At 41.5% G+C, this 21,774-nt stretch overlaps 1 protein-coding gene across 3 annotated transcripts in view; it reads left to right on the top strand.

The window, feature by feature from the left end:
- The window catches only part of AFF2 (ALF transcription elongation factor 2), a 348,828-nt gene that overhangs the window by 164,297 nt on the left and 162,757 nt on the right, over positions 1–21,774 (top strand). The gene's annotated exons all lie outside the window — the stretch shown is intronic.

Here is a 21,774-nt window from a genome sequence, read left to right on the forward strand (position 1 = left end):
CTTTATCATGCTCAGCACAAAGATAACAGTGAAAAATATGTTGTCCCTTCTTTTATCTGAGTTTCTGCTTTCTGCTCCATTAGAATTACTTTGGTCAGATGGTTGGAGTGGAAAGTAATTGATTTGATCTCAGCAGTGTACAAAGAAGCAATCTAAGCCTGACAAAACAAAACAAAAAATCTGACCTCTAAGAGTCATCGATCTCTAGCAGTAAGAGCAGAGGGCGGCAAGGCAGGACTCCTGGGGGCAGGTCTTCAGCTGGTGTAAATTGTCGTAGCTGTTATGAGTCAATGGTGTTTGAAGTCACTGGCAGTTTCGCCAGGAGGTGTCAGACCCTGGACTCGGTTCCCAGTTTCCCATACAACCTCCAGAAAACTCCTGGTCCTCTCTGGTCCCTGAACATGTTGCTGTCTCCGCTCTATGGATCAGCGATTGCTGCACTCCCGTGCCTCCAATCTCGCCCTCTGTCCCAACTCGTCTGCTGGGATTCTAGTCCATGCGCAAGGCAAACTTCTTCAGTCTTTGGAGGTGTTTTAATACATAATTTCTGTGCATCAGGAAGCCCCTTCACATCTTGGTGCTGTCTGTAGCAATGGTTCCAAGAACAGGTGGGGGGGTGGGGGGCGCAGGGAAGATAATTACGGCTTTCTCTCGGTGAATCTGTGTCAGTCCTAGCATCTAGGGAGCATGCTCTCAAAGCCATAGATCAATAACCTCCTCCCAGTCCCCTTTTTTTTTACCCAAAGAACTTGAATCTTGTATAAAAGGATCTGACAGATTTTGAGCGTGCTTCTAGGGATGGCCCTTGTAGCATCATAGTTCACGGACCTGTTTTTGTGGTTGTTTGCTGAGGTTATGGTGTGGTGTTGTCATCATTGGTGAAGAAGTTACGTTGTTAAACTGCAGTTTCCAGTTTTATTGTCATCACCTCGTTCTGGTTGAGCTTAGTTTTACTATAGACTGCCTGAATAAATAGTAACACTTGCTCTGGTTTCCCGTATAACCCTCTCCTGACATAGCAATATTTGTAAAGGTTTTGGGTTATAATCTCAGATTACCCACATCCTTGGAGAGCATCTACACAACCAAATGCATGGGAGCTGGGTGAGAAGGAACAGTTGGTAGGAGCTCAGATGCAGGGAACCACTAGAGAGGAAGAACAGGGGTATTGACTATTTTTTTACATTTACCAGCATATATGATATTATTGCAGCTGAGTCGCATGTTATTGGGATTTTGCAGGTAACTGGCAGCATAGACTCAGAAATAAAGCCGTTGCTCATTTAACTCCTGGCCTGTCCCATATTTAAGCAGTTGCAATTTTCCTCTGCAGCACCAATGAGAAAAATGACGTGGAGGAACAATACCCGTAGCAATTTTCTCTTCCTACTAAGTGCTAATCTGTAGGGTATCTCCTTGGCAAAAAAGAGCCAGTTATACCAAAATATCAACCTTAGTTTCCTAATGCAGCCAACTGAGCATTGAGAACGAAGCTTAAATGCCTGTTAGGTCTGATCCAGAAGGCTTTTTAATTCCTTGGAAAAGGCTCCCATTCAGATGCTAGAGCAGTTGTAGGGGATTTAACTCCTGGAAGGCATAGGAAGAGCCCCTTTTTGAGAGCAGTTGTCTGGGCTAAGCTGATACCTGTTTGATTTTTGGAAGGACATGAGATCAACTTTGCCTAACAACCCAGCTGTAAAACTGGCAGTAAAAGAGAGCAGCAGCAGCTCAATTGCAAACATCACGCTGAGTATTATGTTTTGGGTAAATAAATATAAAAAAGAATAAGTGGAAATCTTCCTCTAATAGGAAAATACATCAATGATACTGTAATTAGAACCAACATTATTCAACTGTAATAAAGTATTTATTTTACTGTGATTACAACAGTTGTTTATTCTTGGGAGCTGTATCCAGACGCAGAATATCCAGACTGGAAAGGATACAGCAGCTGCCTAAAACAAGTTTCTTAAATCTGCGTTTAGTGGCTCAGTTGGTACTTGTCAGTAGAGCCTCAAGACAACAGACTGGGCAAGTACGCCAGTCCAGCCGGGTCACAACATGGTCACAACCCTGTGCCCCGGGGTGTGTACCTGGATATTCATGAAACTGCAGCTCAAGCAGTATGGAGGGATCAAACAGAAGTGCGGCACCACTGCACAAGAAATGAGTCTGTTTAAGCACTGCCATGGTCCTGCCATGCATGGGGCAATGATAGACAGATTTTTGTCACAGAAATGAAACTTAATAGGCTGGGTGGGTGTTCAGGGCTTTAAGGAAAAGAGTGGGTTTTTTAAAAAGATGTGTGTTTATATATTGGCTTTTGATTTAGAACAATAAACACTCTACGCACACTGGCGCTGAGCATCCTTCCAGCTATTCACATGTTCCCAAACTAAACACACAATTCAGTCCATTCATGTGCTCTGTCATTAGGAGAAAATGATCAGCTCCAGCAGCAAAGCCAAGTTTACGCCCAGACTAATGGGGCAGGCAACTTGCTGCATCCTGCTCACTAACCCTTCCTAGAAGGTGGTGGCTGAGGAGGACATAGCGGCCGGGCATTGTCTGGGTCAGGGGATCTCTGCTGAGGAAGGGAGAGAGCAGGTTTCTCTGTTTCATGGACTCCTGCCTGCAGCCTGGAGGCCCTGATAATCCCCAGTGATTCAAAATACTCAGAAACATCACCAGGATGTTGTATGTAAATTAACTGTATAATTAAATGTTGAAGGTTAATTCTGAGGTTTCCTGTTGATGTAAGGAAAATTAGCTCTTTAGTTGTCCCTGTGTCCTCCGCCTCTGCCCTGCCATGGGTCTGGTGAACGGGCTGGTCACTCCAGGCCTTGTTCTTTGTGTTCACAGCGAGAGGAGAAGCGGTGCCAGCCCTGCCCGTTGTTCTGATAAATGTGGAGTGTGCTAGATCTGGTGCCAGTGCTATGCTCGCCAGCACTTAACTGCATAAATGGGGACACTGGGAGGCTCTGCTGAGATGCTTCTGTTACAGACATCTAGGCCATCAGTAGTGTCCTTCATCTCTCGTGACATATTACACTTGTAGCTTTTGGTTTCTTGCTGTAAATCCAAACCTCTCGCAAGGAAACGCTCTGTGGCTGGCTGTGTGCCTGCATCCGAGGTGCTGGTGTAGGGAATCATGAAATGGCTTCCGCCCATCAGGTGTGATGTGTCCTCCCAGAGTCCCTGTGCCATCATCCTGGCCTTCGGGTAGAAGCCAAGGGTCAGACAGATGCGATCTCCTGGGCTTGCATGAGAAGTGTCTGGCAGAGCAGCGAGCTGAGCTGAGGTCTTCCAAGAAGTCCATGACACATGCCACAGCCGTTTTGGCATTGGGTTAGGGTTTGGGGAAAGACGCAGGTTGTCCTGAATTGGTTCCCATTGCCTGCCAGTAGCAGGCACCAGCTCTGGCACTTGCTCATTGTTTTGAGTGCTGTTAGGTGGGGAACTGCTGGGGGAATGCAAGCCAATACTTTGTATGATAATATTTAGAAAAAGATGATAAGAATCTGCTTTTCATCTAGCCTCATTCTTCCCTGCCAGCCTGCGCTTTCTTTCAGCTCAGGAGACTGAAATCTTCTGTTCTCTTGTAAAAAGAAGTCACTCTGTGAGCGGAGGAGCTAATGAAGCCTGGCTTGTAATGTCTCTCTCTCACGCGGATCCTCTGATATCTCACAAAGGGTGAGCTTTATTAGCTTTTCCTGTGATGGGACAGCAGTAGGGTCCCTCTCCTCTCCCCCACTGCCTTCTTTTCAAACTCCGAAGAGTTTCCGTATCTTTTGACCTTGATGCTGGACAGCAGGGGTGAGTTGAACACCCTTTTTGAATGAGAGCACAAACACATGCATTATTGCAGACTCCCATGACTGCAATCTGTGGGTGTCTCATTTCTGTCAGGAATCAGGCTAAAAATAAAACAAACAAATCCTCTGAAATTAAAAAGAAACATCAGTGTTCAAATGACTTTATGGTATAAACTGGGGAGTCATTTAAGAAAATTCAAAATAAGGGCTATACTGGCTAAGCTGAACTCCACCCACTCGCAGCAACAGGAGTTGATGCTTTATTAGAAGAGTGGGATGTTGCTCCCAAAACTTACGTTCTGTCTGTTAACATATACACAACAGCCTCAGCATGTGGCTGCTTCTTTCAGTCCATGGGTCAGCTTTCCATTTTCTTAGGGTTAGAATTAGTGAGGCAGGAAAAGAATGGTTCATCCTTGCCATTAACAGGCAGAGGGAGACAAGGGAAGCTGAATGGGTTAAAATCAGTGCTGGATTCAAACATCAGATTTTCCTTGTCAGTTTGTCACAAATGCAACCATATTTAAATTCAGCTGCTTGGGTAACACCCAAAAGCTATCATTGCACTAATGCAATTATGATAGTGCATCAATGGCTGTAAATCAGAAAGCTATAGATAGGGTGTAGTTGTCATGTTCTTTGTGATTAAAAGATGTAGAATCTCTAATCACTGCAACGAGAGAGGCTGTCATCGATAAAGGGAATCTGGAGCTGAAGAGCAGTATTGATCATGCGGAGGAATTTGCGAACTCTGTTTCTCAGTTTTTGCACACTTTGAACAGCTTTTCAAGACACACCATCAGCTTCACACACAGCCCCCCCAGGGCTGGGGCAATAAATGAAGAGGTTAACATCTGACTTGCTCAGGTTATATAGCAAAATGGGTGTTCTGGAGATGCGAATTTTTTAGCAATTTCTTGACCAAAAGGGTAGGTCAAGATCAGAAATACCTATCTGGTAGGTCAAGATCAGAAATGGTACACTGTATTTCCACCTTGGAGGGAGTAATGGCCATTCCTGAGCATAGTCTCACATCATGCTGGTGACAGGGATCTCAGTACCCCCAGTTGCACTGGTGCCAAACCAGTGTGAGCTCTGTGCAGCTGGCAGAGGCTAACGACATGGCCTCTGCGCTGAGCTCAGCACAAGCCAGCGTTTTCTCCATTGTGGCTTTAAATACCTCCTTGAACTTTTTTGCAAAAGACACAACTTCTCTACCTATAACTGAGAATTAGGTGTTCCCTTGCTCCAAGAAGATAGCAGTGCTTATCATCCATGTTCCTCTTCTTAAAAAAAACACAAACAAACACCAAAAAACCCCCAAAACAACCCACACACACACACCAAAAACCATAACAAACCCCCCCAAATTATTTATGGCCAATATTCATAAATTATTTACATTCAAAGTGTGGAATTGTAGGCAAAAATGAATATTAAATGACCAAGTATGATGAAAATGGAATGATAGCGCTGGATTGTCAGGCTGCTTGGTTGTTTTTCACGCATTTGGCTGTTTGTTTGCTTTTTCCTCCAGAATCTCCATGGATCAACATACTAAGAATTTATGTGATTTTCTTTATTAATAAGTAGCATGTGGTTTGAAAGCTTTTAGACATTTATAGCTTTCATCCACAATCACATAGTTCCTTGTATTGGTGTGTCTGCATATAGATGTCTGTATGTACACAGTATCTGTATGTGCATGTGTTTAAACTAATACTCTTTGTACAGAAATACTATACCTTCATGTTGCAGTTTCTCTAGTTTTCACCACTCTCTTCTTTATGCTTGGGTGGTCATATTTTGAAATTTCCCCAGGACCAGTTTTTCATGCAGTCACGTTTCTCATCACATCTGAAGGATGTTGTGCTTCGCATGGTAATTAGGTCCTCTTTGTTTCATCTGCTGAACTGCTCTCTGTTACTTCCTGCAGCACACTCACGACTGGAGGCTATTGCTGAAATGTTAGAGCAGTGGAGATTCTCTAGGAGTAAACAGCTTCACGTTAACTTGCCCTTTTTTTTTTTTTTTTTAAATGCTGATTTACATCCTGTTTAAACCTTGTGCAATTATATTTATCCTTGTTGCTTTTTTAGAGTAATACCATTTATTGGAATAATTTATTATTGCTTTGTGTGGTTGGTGGGTGTGTATGGAAATCATCCGAGTATTTACAAATACATATGACTTTATATATAAAAATACACGAGTAGCTGTCTGTCTCCCTAAGGCTTGAAAATGCTGATGGCTTAGCTGGGAGTGCAAGTTGCTGTCAAGCTTTACAGTGTTTAAGCTTTCATGGCTTAAGAGAAAGCTCTGATTGTTAGTTTTTCTGGCCCCGTGTGAAGGCAGGCTGAGGGTGGCTTCAGGCTGCATTTGGTATTTGGGGGGCCAAGCAGGGCTGGGCTGGGGCGGCACTTTGCTGTGGGAGCCCCTCTGCGGGTGCTGGGACGGGGACCCACGCATGGCGCAGCGGGGACCAACAGCCAGAGCTTCTGCAAGCCTGGCCAGGCCACTCTCTGAGAAGGGGGTTTCTTCCAGCGCAATTTTATATCTCCCTTCTAGCTGTCAAGTTATAACAGAGAATCAAGCCCAAAGTTTTTAGCCTTTGTTGCTTAGAAGGAAACTTTCCAAATCTGCAGGACCCCTTTTGCTAGTGCAGCCAGCTCCGGTGTCTTAGGGCTGGAGCCAAAGGGCAATTCGTTGGAGGCGGCTCAGGTTGTACTGCTGCGCTTGTGAACCTTGATGGTGCTGGGGGAGGCAACAGGAACCAGGTCAGGTTTGCCCCGGGGCTGCTGGGGAACCCCTGCCTGGGGTCCCTGCAGAGAGAGGTTCAGGGCAGGAGCACTGAAAATGCCTGCAGTCATCTCAAGAAATGGGAAGTGATCTAGTAACTGACCCTGAATTCCCTGTTAGTTGATACAAAGCTCTGGAATGACTTTTTGCAAAACATAACCCAACGTTGTTACGCTGGGGACCATCACGCTGTTTCAGAGGAACACCCGCCTGCTGGAGGACAGTAGCTCTGCAAGCAGCTCGTGGCAGCAGGGCAGGGGTGGCATGGGGATATTTGTCACCCTGATAAGCTGAATAATACCCTCGGGCTGATACGTTTTGGGTGCTGCCGGCCCAAGTAGTGGACACATATATACATGGAAATGTGCGTAGATGTCAGAGAGGGAGAGATGTGAACGCTGACAGCAAACGCTTTTGCCAACACGTGGAATTCCTACTGGTTGTTTATCTGTTTTTTTCCTCTTGGAATTATAATGCCGTGATTACTCTGATTATAATGATTGCATATCCCTTTAAGTGGTATCTAGATTGAGGTTTACATGGCATTTTTTTCCTTGTTTGTGTGTTCTGCAAACATATTAAGGAAGTCTCTAAAATACTATTACCAAACGTCAAGTAAAATCGTGTCTCCTGAAGGGCTGATGAGATCATACACATATGACTGTGTGTTATCTTGCCCTGACACATGGAATTAAGTCATGGACTACCCTTACCTAGGAAGACGTCGTTCTGCCAGCGTTTTCTCTCTTCTGGCCATTTCAGATATGACAGCTTTTTTCCCTTCAGCCAATTAAAGCAGGGCTGTTCTCTGTAAAAGCCAATGAGAAAAATTTGGCAGCTAATTTCTAAGAATTTCTTCATTTCATTTTGTTGAACTTACTGGTAGTATGCACAAAGAGGCATTTATGTCAAAAAACCCCACCTTAACCTTGTAACAATTCTGTGATTTTAATGAACTGAGTTGTATGTGGAAGGGAAACTGGATTTTCTGTTATTCCCCTGGCAAAGCTGTGGGTGGGGGAAGCCTGAAATTCAGCCACACAGCTCTGCAACTCAGGGGATGCAGTTTCTGCAGTGGAAGATCAAATTTAGCAGCACTCCACTTCTATTAATATTTTTTTATTTTATTGGGGTTTACAAATTGTGAGAAATTGTGAAAATCAGAAGCAGACATTTAGGCATTTCTCTAATTGGCATTTCTATTTTTTTTAAACAAATTCTATGTTGATTCCTTCTGGAGCTCCTGCCGTTGTTTTGTTTTGGTTTGGTTTCTTAATGAAAGTGTTGTACCAGGTTGGAATCAGTAGGAGACAGCTCCGTTTTTGTTACAGTGAATTTTTTTTTTAAATCAACACAAAATGAACTATTTCAAATTTTCAGCTTTTTGAAAAGTTTTTGAAATGTTGTTTTAAGTCCAAATCAAAGTCATTCCCCTCACTCCAATTAAAAATTATCGTTAGACAACAAATTGTTCATTGTCTACTTTGACAGGAGTGGTTGGCTCTCCGTCTTGCCTTCGGATCCCCGAACCACTGTCTGATGGGGAATTTATTCCCCATCTGTTTCCATTTCTACACTGCGAGTTCAGCCTGGCACATGAGCTGCAGCGCAGTTGTGGGTTTTGTGATCCATATTTAATTTTCCTAACTTTCAGTCTTTAACAGGAACACCCTGATTAAGTAGAGTGGCGACCCTGACCTCTCTGTATAGTCAGCGCAGAAGTGAGTTCATCCAGAAGGTGACTCTGCCCATGGAAGATCTCAATTAAATGCCTAAAGAATAAGTTCTCCAAGATCAAGCTGCTATATGCTTTAAGCAGTTCCACTAAAAGAAACCTCGTTGGCGTATAGAGACATGCTGATAATGGGCTCATTGGCTTGTTAGGTCAGCCAGCAAACGGATGCTGGGAGGTCCTTAGGGCTTAAGTACCAAGACAGCATTGTATTTCTGGGGAGATCATTGCATTTCAAGGGTGTGATGTGAGACGTGAGACTGCAAAGTCATCCCCAAGCTGCATTTATTCCCCTGAAAATGTTCAGTGTGTCAGACCTGATTTCAGTTATAAAATGGAAATAATAGATAAAGAAGGTCAAACCATTTATTGAGGATTGACATTTACAGCAGTCAGGAATCTCCAGTTGTGTACAGCTTTGTGTATATATGTCACTCCTATATGACACCATCCTGCTGAGGATCTCCAAGCCACTGTTTTTCTGCTATAACGAGGTGGTGGCTAGTCATATATTGCTTACTGTGTTTATACAGATGCCTAAACAAAGAAACACAGAAGTTAATTAACTTGCCCAAAGTTGCAGTACACCTCTAGCAAAATGAAAATATAAATTCCCAAATCCTTTCTGTCTCTGTGGTTTCAAAATTCTTTTTTTTTCTACTTTAATAAATTTTGTCAGAATATTTAGTGTAAAGTTTGTAAAATAAAACTGTTTGAAATTAACTACGTTTTCTGTGAAAGCTGACTGTTGAATGGCCTATGTTCTTGATCCCACTGTAGGCAACGGCAGTTGTGCGTCGGATCGCTGACAGGGTGTGTGGATTGAGTACGGTGCAGCAGACTAGATTGAAGGTAATAGTGCAGACAGGGATCCAAAGAGCGATTGCTACCTGTGCTGCATCAGGACCTGGACACAAACTTGTCTGCCACAGGAGGGATCATGCTGTGTGTGTGAAATAACATTAGCAGTAGTCCATGGATCAGAAGGTCGTCTTTGCGATTAAGATCTAAGCAGGAAGAAAGGGAAGGAGAAGTACATATGCACTCAGTTACACATACATACACCCATGTGCACATACACATGTGCAGAGTAGGAGACAGACATCTGAGATCGGGCTGGTAAAAGCAAAGTAATTAAAGGTGCTGAAGCGGTAAGTGCCAAGACACCCTCTGCAAGGGTACAGAAGGTTTGCTAATGTCACCGTTGATGTCCCTGAGGTATCATGCAATTCTGGTATTTGTCTCAGATGCCCTTCTGTGAGATTTGCATTGCCTAGGAGCCGGTCTGTTTTCTCCTTGCCTTAATGGACTTTGAGAGCTGAGCCTTGAGATCGCGGTGCCTCAAGGAGACCCAACACGCACCCGGTTAATGTGGTCTTCAGGGCTGTTTTCTTCCCATTGCTCATGCATTGCTGCAGCGTTATTTCTCAGTGCTTTGAATTAAGGGGCTAATATCCTGGCAGTAAAGATATAAGGGACCTTGTGCAGATATAGACAGTATAATTTATAGAGCAAATTCAACAGTAGTCTTGAAAACATTGATAAAATGACCTATCATTGCATAATAGGTATTAGATCTCATGTTCCCTGTTCCCCCTTCCTGCTCCCAAAAAGGAAACTTTTTAGCCTCTGGATAAGATGCCAAGAATTACTAGTCAGCCCCAACTGTAAAAATGAAGAAAAAAAACATTTAGGTTTTAATGAAGCATGTCTTCCAAGTTAACTTAAATGCTTGTTTAGATAGCTTTTGAGATTAGTCTAAGAATAATAAACTGTTATTTATAGGGAACTTCCTGACTAAAGACCTCTAGGCAGCTCCAGAATACCAGAACAAAGGCTTTAGAGCCCACTAACTACTTAAAATGGTGATGTTATTTTCAGATTCAAAAGTCCTTTTGCCTTTATGACAACCTGTTGGTGAAGAGGAAAAGCTGTCTGCCGATCCTTCAGATTGTGGAGTTACTCTTGATAGTGTAATACACATGGGTCAGTTTATTTAGCTTTGAGTTTGGAGCTTTTACAGATCTGCATTATGTCTTCTGTGCAGATTTGTTCTTCTGCTTATGGCATCAGACAGAATAAACGGAGGGATGGGATCTGCCCCAGCTGCTGTAGGGAATTTCCCTGAGGTGTCCCCGGTCTCCTAATAAATCAGTGTCTTTCCTGGTCTGTTTCTGATGGGATCCGGCAGCAGGTCAGCATCCGTAGGTAAAGAAAGGCTTCCTGAAATGAGCAGCAGTCACAGAAAGTAAATTAATGGATGCCGGCATCTGCTGATCTCTTTGACAATAAGGAATTTCGCTGCCAACATTTAGAAACCATTGGAAATGGTCTCCATTGGAAACCAGATTTCGACTTTCTGCCCTGGGCTGCCAGAAGTATTTCAGCATAAAATGCTAAAGTAAGTTGAACTTTCAATTATAATTTCAATGACTGTCTAGTGAAATGGATTAATGCTCTGGCACTGCACCTTTGAGGCTTTGGCTCGAATCTTGTAGGATAAAAATCTGTCTGCTTTGACAGTTGAAAAGGTCAGAAGTGAAATAATGTCAGGTGGTCTTAGCCCAATTCAATGTCTCGATTAAGAAGTAGATGTAAAAGTTGTTGATGTGGGATATCATATCAGATCCTTTACAAAAATATAAATAATTTTTTATTTACAACTTACCAGCAAAATTAGATGCAGACAGCTGCATTCTGGAGAGGTGCAGCTTAGTTCTGGCTTCAGGAACACTGGATTTCAAAGTGAGCAAAATACAGGTTACAGTAAGCAATATTGTAAGCTCAAAAGCTTGTATCCATCGTGAAAATGATTTCCTGATATTTGACTGAGAGAAGCATAGTTCTCAAATATCTTTTAAAGTTTAATTTGGGAATTGTTATTAGCCGAGAGTGTATAGAAGGAACATGTTTTTCTCACTGTTCAGGCAAGACAAGGGTCTCTTCAACTTACGTGTTGAAACTGCTGAGATTCAATTCCTAAGCTTATTAAATAGGATTGTGGTTAAGGAGCAAAATAGGGATATTTGCATAATGCATTTCTCTCTTATTTGGATACATACTTATATAATTGTGTATGATAATAATATATAAACTGCTTCTCCAGACATCCCTGTGGAAAGGTCACTACGGCAAAAATTTCTAGCAATAGTAACAGGCATGTCTGCTGCGAAAAAGGAATAAATAAGGGTTTGGGGCCACATGTCTCGGTGATGGGGACAGTGGCTGGCAGAGCTGCAGATCACTTGCTCTGCCTTTGATTTGTCCCAGCTTCACTTCTCACCAGCCCTCCTCACGTGTCAGGCAGCCTTGGCACTGCTCTTCAAGTGAGGTTGCAGATTTTCTTTGCTTATTTCAATAAAAAACACACGTACAAGATAGTACAAATTGGAAGTCAGCTGTCATGGTATGCTACATAAATTATCTGGTTCTGGTTGGTAATCTATTGCAGACGATTAACTAAGTGAGCAGTTATGTCCTTTTCAGTGCTGGTAGGCATCTTTGTTTCATTTAATTCCCTGTTCCTTCTCTATGTGTATGTGGTGTGTCGTGGGTTTTTTCAAGTTGTGTTTCCATCTTAAGGCAAAGAAACCACAGTCTCCATGTGATCATGATGCAATGCAAGAACTGATGGAACTGTACATACGTTGTAAAGATTAATTGGCATTCGGTTAGGCCCCATAAAGCATGGCATGCCATGCATTATCCTCTCTTTTGCCTTCAATTTACAACGTGGTTCAGTTCACATAGTGCGCGCTGACTGAAAAAAGTGTATTTCTGAAGTATAAAATCTGTACTTTTTAGTAGGCTGATCTTCCCAGTGACAAAACCTTTGAAGAGCTTCAGAGATTCAGATACGCCTTAATTGTGGGGCAGTTGTAACTGGTCTCGCTTTTCTCTGCTGAGATCTACTAAGTGGGGCCCAGGGGACCATTGAAACCACAGAATTATCTTTTATTTGTTCTATAGATTTTTCTGACCAAAAAAAAAAAAAAAAGGTAACACATCACCATCCTCACACTCAAAAGACGTGGAGCTTAACTGCTGTGCAAACCCAGACGCTCGGGGGCTGCGATGGCACTGTGGTGCGCGGTGCCGCGCTGTGCTGAGCGCCGGTGGCTGCGGCGGCACGGCCCTTGCCGGGCTGTCGGGAAGGCAGAGAGGCCAAGCACCCTGATTGCGAACCGTTATTTATAACAGAACAAAGTGGTAATTTTGCAACTATCACAGCTCAAATATGGGACCATTTCCCTAGTAATAAAACTATTACTCTGTAACTGTTTACTTATCAGGAGACCATTATGTGATTGATGACCTGAAAATGGAGGTTATCTTTCAATTCATTTGAAATGCAAACTGACTAGAAAATCTATAGTTATTGCGGCATATTTTTAAGCAAAATCAGGCACCTACATTGACCTCCTATTTACATTTCTTTGAGAAGAAAAATCACATAAAAGCTATCAAGAAACACATTTCACAGCAGGCAAATTAATTGGTTTTACTGTATTTGAATGGAGGGTTTGTCAAATAAAACATGCCATGACAGTTAATAGTGTCATTTAGAGGCAGAAAATTATTGGCTTATTTGTTATTGGATAAAAGGAAGGCAAACACTTTGTATTAGGAAGTTTTAATGTGTTTAAAATCCTCATTAGGGATTTATGGACATTCTTGCTTAGCATAGCGCCTCATTAATTTGAGGCTAAACAGTTACTTCTGTGTTTCAATTCCAATTTTTTTTTCCCTTTTCTTTAATTAGATCTCGCATTAGAGTTTGGTCTCTACACCACTGGAGATGTAGAATTAATTAATGTGATTTATAAATCTAATGGAAGTGAGTTATTCTTAGATATCTTTTCATTTTAGTGAGCGGTTTAACTGCACGCGGCATAAGTGCACACAGATCTAAGAGATTTTGGGAGCTCAGGAAAAGTATGCGACTTCTGCATTGAATACATTTAGCAGTGTCCCTTGGCATTAATAGATCAAAGCATTTTAATTAGAAATGTAACTAAAAGAGAGGCCATAAAGATCCCATTCAAAATCAGATTTTCTTTGTTCTAAGTTCTGTCCTGTCCAAAAAGTGTTATTTTAGCTCCCCTTTTCTATGATAACCATGACATTCAGTGACAGTTGGGATAATTGTGTGTCTTTACTATTTAATGAGCATAAGATCTGGCTCTTAATGTAGTCTGGATTTGGATCCAATCCCAATAAAGACATAATCATTAATTGTGCTATTTTGTTATTATTAATAAAAGGAAAATGACTTTTATGTCATATAGGAATTTCATTTATTTGATTGAACTTTATGTAAAAAAATATACTTGTGTGGAGTAGTTTTGCTAACAGGTAGTGTTGGTATTTAAACCCTAAGATATTTCAGAATACATTTGGGTGGTTTCCCCCTGGGCAAGACCATGTCCTTGCCCTTTGAATTCTGGCCCTCTATTTTGAAGACAGTCTGCGGATGCGATCTGCAATTTGTGACTGTGGTAGAAGGATGTATGAAAACAACTAATTTGCAAATAAGCTCTGAGTGATTAATTTGGGTCCCAACATTGGCCTTGCAGCTGTGCAAACTACTGTACAAATTAAACCCAGGAGTACATTTTTCAGTGAGTACACTCATACCTGCTTTAAAAAAAAGAAGTGGAACAGATAACCGGCACAGTCACCCGCTGTATTCTTGTAGCTGCAGTAAAGGTATTGTCAGATGTAAATAGATGCTTAAAAAGGTTCCTCTATCAAACCTCAAAAGACACGTTACAGTCTGAATTCATGAGGTCAAATAATGCTTCAGGTTACACTGATGCAACTTCACTGACATCAGCGGAGTTGTAGTCATGTCACCAAGGCCACAGTCTGAGCTGGTGACTGCTACTATTTTAGCAGGGAGTTACACAACTCCTGAGGCCTGATGCTGCTGGCTCTCATGCTGGGAACAGACACCAAATTCCACGAATGTGAACAAGACTTAAAGGAGATCCAGTTCCAAGTTATATTAAATTTAGGCAGCTATGTCTGTATAGTAAAGGGATTTTGAGCGATTTCCAAGAGGTTCTACTCAAACAGTTACACTGAGAATAAATATGGCGTCTAATTTACATCCCCCTAACTGAGGGCAAATAGACCTGGAAGCTGAACTCCCTTCACACTCCTTTTATACTTACACTGCTTCATTGTCTTCAGAGGAGTTAGATTTCATTCACACTGGTGAAAGTAAGACAAGAAACAGACACTTGATCTTTATTTCTGCCACACCATATATCTCACCACACCAGAGGGTTGCATAGTCTGTTAGTCGGGCTTTGATGTTTCAAGTGGACAAGTGCACAGTGGCATTTTAGGTCAGGGTGCCTTTTATCATCAATTTAATGGAGATGTATAAGGTAACCTCTTCCAGAATAAGGTGAAAATACCAAGGCACATAAGAAAATGTACTTATTTTATGTAAGTAAATAAGTACTTGCAGTCATTGGAGGAGGAGGGACAGAGAGAAAGAAAGGAAGGAAGAAAGAAAAAAGGAAAATGTGAAGTTCCAAATTTCCTTGCTCTTTATCAGTATTAAATGGTTGTAACAGCCTTTATGCAAGCCAGTGTATTGGTCACAAATTAAATACTGCAAATGCCATTTTTGTTGGGGCCTGGCTGACTACTGACATTACCATTTACCCTGGTATTATCATCATGGCGGGCTTCTAAAATTCTACATTCAGAATATTCCATAAGTAAAATGTGCAGCCTTACCTACATTAAAAAACTCCCAGGAGACCTTGAAGTGAGAGATCACTTTATCAGGCTTCTCTCTCTAATAGAGTTTGGCAATTTACTGCATGAAAATAATGGAGAACCATTGAGTTTAAATTGAACATCAGCATATTGTGCTTTCATGGAGACTATTTCATGCTGATCAACATTGAAATGGTATTGTTAAAAGAAAACATCAAAGAAATGAAAAAGAAAAAATGGGCTAAATACAGCATGCACAGGGAAGAACAAGAAAAATGTAATTGTCACATCCAGGTCAGTCTGGTTTAAAAGTTACTGTAGCAGAACTAAATGGCAGTGAAAAAACGTTGTCCTTGCAGTTGGGGTTGCTCTGACTGGGAGGTCGTTGTAAGCTGAGTTCATTCGAGGGAAATCAAACTGTAATTCCTTCCAATGTGTGGGCTTGCGCCCAAGTGCCCCAACCTGGTGTAACTGCCCCGTTTTGTCTAGCTCCTAGGTGACTGGAGAGGAGCATGTTAGAGTCGTTGGCTTTTGTATGACACTAAAGGTACCCGTTGTAGGCAGTTTTGGCTTCTGAACTAGAGGTGTTTTGAGAAGTTTGCTAAAGTCAGCAGGAGTCTGATTCAGTCACGTTTTGGACCACACTAGTAAGTTGTTTTTCCTAGCTAATGTGCTTTACTCGAGGGAAGAGGCATAAACTTCTCCATCCACCACTGGAAGAGCAGCACGGACTGCAGGCCAGGCTGTTTTAGCTTAACAAATGAATTAACTTGGACCATTCCTTAAAACTTTTTCTTGTTTTCAGGTTCTCCATTAAATGCATATTTGACACAATTGCTTCTGCAGTATTTATATTATGGGGGAACAGAGGAGCAGCTCTCTGTATTTTGTTTTAGGCAATAGTTTTTCAGTCTTTCTTAATTTTTTATGTATATATAAAGTATATATTTTCACAGACCCTTTAATAAGCCTCATGAGATATTTTTGGGTTTGAAATAATGGGAAATGTAGTCTTCTCATGGTATTTTGGTTCCAGGATGGTGGAGGTAGTAAAAGAAAATAGTGGATATACGTTATTTGGGGCCCACAAATGGCTCCCTTGAGAATTAATAACCCTGTGAAAAACACATATATGTATTTGAATACCAAGGGAGCCATTTTATTTGGGTTTTTTTTTAATACCACCACGTTGAACTTCATTCAGTTTCCTTTAGAGCCCTTCCCTAGTAGCTGGTCTCATGCTGTACTTTGGATTTAGGGTGAGAATACTGTTCATTACACACTGATGGTTCAGTTGGTGCTAAGCAGTGCTTACAGTCAAGTCAAGAACTTTTCAGCTTCCCAGGCCCTGCAGCAAGGAGGCACAAGCCTTCCACAGGAGGTGTAGAAGAAGCTGGGAGGGGACACAGCCAGGACAGCTGACCCAAACTGGCCAAAGGGATATTCCATAGCATATGACAACATGCTGAGTATATAAGCAGGGGGGGGTGGAGCAGCAGCTCAGGAACTAACTGGGCATCGGTCAGCAAGTGGTGATCAATTGTAATGTATTTCACTTGTTTTGTATATCATTATTATTATTATTATTATTATTATTATTATTATTATTACTATTATTTTCCTTTGCTGTCCTACTAAACTGTTTTTATCTCAACCCATGAGTATTACTCTTCAATTCTGTCCCCCTGAGGGAGGGGGGAGTGAGCGAATGACTGTGTGGTTGTTTTAGCTGTCAGCTGGGTTAAACCACAGCCAGCATGAATTGTGAAACAACCCAAGGAGTTTTGAACAGTGGGCCCTGAGCAGTGGTGTGAAGTTTACTTCAAGTAAATATGAAACAGTCCTCCAGTTCTGGGCTCCCCAGTTCAAGACAGACAGGGAACTGCTGGAGAGAGTCCAGCGGAGGGCTACAAAAATGATCAGGGGACTGGAGTATCTCTCAAGAGGAAAGGCTGAGAGAGCTGGGGCTGTTTAGCCTGGAGAAGAGAAGGCTGAGAGGGGATCTTACCAACGCTTATAAATGTCTAAAGGGTGGATGCCAAGAGGATGGGGCCAGACTCTTTGCAGTGGTGCCTAGTGACAGGACAAGGGGCAACAGGCACAAATTGGAACACAGGAAGTTCCATCTCAATATGAGGAAAAACTTCTTCATCCTGAGGGTGACCGAGCACTGGAACAGGCTGCCCAGAGAGGCTGTGGAGTCTCCTTCTCTGGAGATACTCAAAACCCGCCTAGATGCGATCCTGTGCAACCTGCTCTAGGTGATCCTGCTTTAGACTGGATGATCTCCAGAGGTCCCTTCCAACCCCTAGCAATCTGTGTTTCCTCAGGAGGAGAAATGTGTAGTCAGCTGGCAGCTGAGGGGCAGGCTGCTGTCTGAAACAGGGCAAGTCCAGAAGAGGTGTGGGGAATGACTGAAGAGGGGAAATGAGGCCTGAGCGTGCAAGGAAATACTGATGGCAATCGAAGGAAAGCTGGTGTTGTAAAGGCATGGGTGTGTACTCCAGCAAATGCAGGTGAAGTATTGCATCTTCTTAGATTTGTAGTGAGCATATTGCAAAAATTGAGTCATAGTTTCATATAGGTTGGAAGGACATTCAAAGGTCATCTAATCCAACGCCTTGTATCTGGAAATCCTGCTATTTGTACTGCCCAATCCATTTCCCACTTGTATTAATCAAAAAAGAAGCAGCCTCTGTTAATACGAAGCCTGGCAGGAGCTGAAGGCATTCATAGGACGAGGCTTCTGCTGACAGTCCTGGTTTTGCTGCCTCTGGTTTTCTCAGTGTTTTCCTCTTACCACTGTGTAGTGCACGCTGGAAATGATCAATCAAGGCTCATGCACAGGATCTTTTCATGTTAGCAAGTGAAAAATCAATTTGTGTTCGAAGGAGTAAACAGTAGTATGAGCTTCATCTCCCCAGAGTCAAAATGGGTTCCTTGATGAAGATGACAATGAAAGCTGAGCTGTTGATGTATAAGCACGTAGGTGCTCATATGCAAGAAATGAGAGTGGGTTCCTACATTCATTTAACATGCTACATTTATCTTTTCAATAAAACAAAGATAGGAAGAAGAGATTACTTGTTGAATGCCAATTGTGCGTCAATAAAGCCAGAGGGATTGTTCACAGTTTATCCAGATGAAAATGTAGTTGGTCAGTTCTGGCAAAGACATTAGTCATTGTGTATTTCTGCTTTCTGACACTACATTTGAATTTTTAGAACTATCCTGACAAGTCTGTTGGAAGATTTTGTTGCTAACATTTCTGAGAAGCGCCTGCTGTCAGATGTAAATTACAGGGAAAAGAGACTTTATATGATTTTTCTGTGCCACAAAAACAAAATCTGATCTCATGCAGGTTATAAATTGTCCAGGAGGTAAGAGTGGTCAAGGAACTGTTGAATGAATAAATGGAAGGTTAGATCAACATGACTCATCAGATATTGTAACCAGTCGCCCAATGTCATTTGATCTGCATAACATTAAAGGCTCCTGTTCCCTCGCTCTTAGATTTCTGCCCTCCTTCCCTCCCTTTAAAGTTTAGCACTGAGCCATCCAAACCATACATTAAACCTTTGGTTCCACATCATTTAAGTTCTGTTCTCTGTCGTGAGACCAAAATGTGAAGAGAGCCTTATAATATTGGCTTGTGTTAGATGGAATATTTTGACCATATGACCTTTCCTTTTTTCTTCTTTTTTTTTTTAAGCAAGCAATATTTAAAAGTAAACATGAAGCATTTTGATGCAAAAGAGTTTTGCCAGATTAAAATTAAATTAGAAGATGAGTTCAGCGTAGCATGTAGCTGTTGTGAAATCTTTTTGTTTCGATTGAGGTTTTATTACCTCAGGACGTCGGTCTGCAGCTTATGTAATATTCACTGTTCTTCAGTCTGCGGTTCATGAATGCACTGCTGGCCGAGAGAGGAGCTCATGATCTGAAATGCAACTACTCGGTCTTACGGAAACCAAATTCCTGGAATCTGTCCTTTCGGCTGAGTTAGACCACGCTGCTCACAAAGGAAGAAAAGCACCAAAAGCTGTGCCCTCCTTTTTGGAATCTGATTACTGATGAAAGCTGGAAAGGAGAGAGGGTGGAGACTCACATAACGAGTCCTAAACTGCTTGGTTTTTATTAGATTAGAAAAGTAGTAGTATGGGATGGATGTCCAATCTTGACTAAACTACAGGAGGAATGTGGCATTTTATTAATGGCAATTCTAATAACAATTTGTTACAGCACTAGTACTTGAGAGGGTGATGAATATTGTATCTGCTCTGATTTGTTCTGTCCTGTCAAATCTATGCTTGGATGCCATGGTGTGCCATGTGGGCCTGCTTGCACTTGTTAGCTGAATGCAAGTGTTTATGGACAATTAAGCTTGCAATTTTTGATTCACACTTTGATAGTTTGAGAGGTTGTTTTTCCTTTTTTTTGTAGCATAGACTAAGTTTCTAATAGATCTGTGCCTTTCAAGTCTCTTAGAATGTGCAACTGTAGCATGAATTTAGAAAAATGGTCTCATTTCTTTAGAAATCCATTAATAGTAATGTACTGAAAGACTCTTACATTGATCTTCTCTCTGATAGCCATGTTGTAATAATTATTCTTTTAATGTTAGCATCAATCTAAATGTTTTCCTCTTTGTGCTAGCTCGTACTTGGATCTCCCTATATGACAATCACAGCACTTTGACATCTTGCATTACTTTAATACCAGTGATTCAAAACAAAGCAATGCCAAAGGGAACAAAAGTTCTGTCAAGCCATTAAAATCTTCTTTGCCATTAACACAATTAAATTGATGCATGAGCATTTAAAGTTATTAGCAAGTGCTGCCAGCAGAAGCTAGTTGTGATTGCATAATATATAGTAGGCTTTATTAAAGTAAAATGGTATGTTTATTGTTATTATTATCATTAGTTCTGAAGTAACATAAACTTAAACAGGGCTGTGAATTGGGAAAGGACGGTGAAACAAGTAAGAACATGCTCTGCTCTCTGTTAACAGTCAGGGACACAATTATCACAATTATGGCATTTCTAAACGAAGGAATGCACATGGTATCTTGGCTAACCATTGAAAACGGCATGTGTAATGGTAGGGAGGGGTGTTAAATAAAGAGAGGTCTTCTGTATCTCTGGTGCTCTCACTCTTCCCGTCTGACTCGCTCAGCTGGATTTCGGGCTGCTCCTGTTACTGCTCTGAGAGATTTTGTGGTTGGTGTGTACACTGCAAGCTTTTTCAGAGAGTAATTGTTTTGTTTTCTCATATTCCAACATACTAATTTTTCAATGAAAAAGATCAGGAGTGGATTAGAGACATATGTACTCCCACTATCCCGCTGCACATTGCAGTAATACCCATGCTTGCTAATCTTTTGGGTAAAGTTAACTATACTCCTCTCTGAATGGGGAGTTGGTGTGAGGTATGGAAAACACAGATTAGCAAAGAAATTACACGTATAGAGAGGGGGAAAAAAGTGTTTTAAATGAAAAGTAGAGGGATGAAGGAAGGGCAATAGGTGCTGGAATATCACGTCATGTGGTATGAGGGTGGACTGCATGCCTATTGCAGTTGATACTGACCATCCACTGGAAGTTCTCAGCCTAGCTTTGCTAGGTAGGGCTGAGTAGAAACTGAGGACAAAAGATAAGGCGCTTTTCTTGGTCAATTGAATGTTTTTAAGTGATATTACAAAAAATGGTAATCTATAGTTGCTGAAGTAGATAAAAATCACTAATATCCCTGCAATGTAGTCATATTCACTTGAGTAGTTCTTTACCAAGATATTGATGAAGTGTTAGAAATTCAGAGAACAGTGATGAAATAAGCCAAAGGGATGGAAAATTTGTTTATCAGGAAAGAAGGTAAAAGTTGAACATACAGCATTTGAGAAAAGTGGAGTATAATTCTGCATGTCTGTGCACGGTGCAAATGTGAATTACTTAGAGTACTGGAAAGAGCTCTACAAAAAGGCTGAGGTGACACTGAAAGCAAAATTTTAGCAATTATCACAAAAAACGGCCAAATAGTTTACAACACTGCTCCATATTTTATTAAGGGAAGGGATGGGAGACCCATTTCCCTACAGTTTTTGGGTCAGACTAGTCACAGTACTAGAAGATATGAGGAAAATGAGCTATATTAGCAGAGCGTGAACTTGGTGATCTAATATGCCTTTCTGGTCTTTGACTTTTGTAGCTGTGTGGATTTATTCTTGAAGCTTAGTGCTGGCTGAAATATAGGAGGAAAGCCATGGTCGGTGCTTGTGGTCAAGCTCTACAGCAGATTAGGATGACAGGGATTAAGTTTAGTCATGAGTGTCTTTTACCAAACTAGTTACTGAGGGCAATAAGGTACAAGCATCGGGCAGAACAGCCTCACTGAATATTTATGGTACGAAGCACTTACCTGGTTTTTGGTAGCCTTTCTGAATATTATCTCTTCTTCTTCTTCTCCTGAAGCCTCATGTTGAGAACCCATCATAACTACCTGCAAGTGCTACAAAATGGTTGTATGTATGGGTCATGTCTGCCTGTTGTTTATGTAGTTGTTCACAGTATTGAGAGGTTTTGTGCTCTTTCGTGTCCTTGGAAAGAGGGATTGTGGCAAATGCTCTAAGTACTGTTTAAACAAATATTTTCAATTGGAAGACATTAAGGGCACCACTTGGGTATGGTTGTGTGCA

This window comes from Balearica regulorum, chromosome 11, assembly GCF_011004875.1.
Source record: "Balearica regulorum gibbericeps isolate bBalReg1 chromosome 11, bBalReg1.pri, whole genome shotgun sequence".
Classification (NCBI taxonomy): domain Eukaryota; kingdom Metazoa; phylum Chordata; class Aves; order Gruiformes; family Gruidae; genus Balearica; species Balearica regulorum.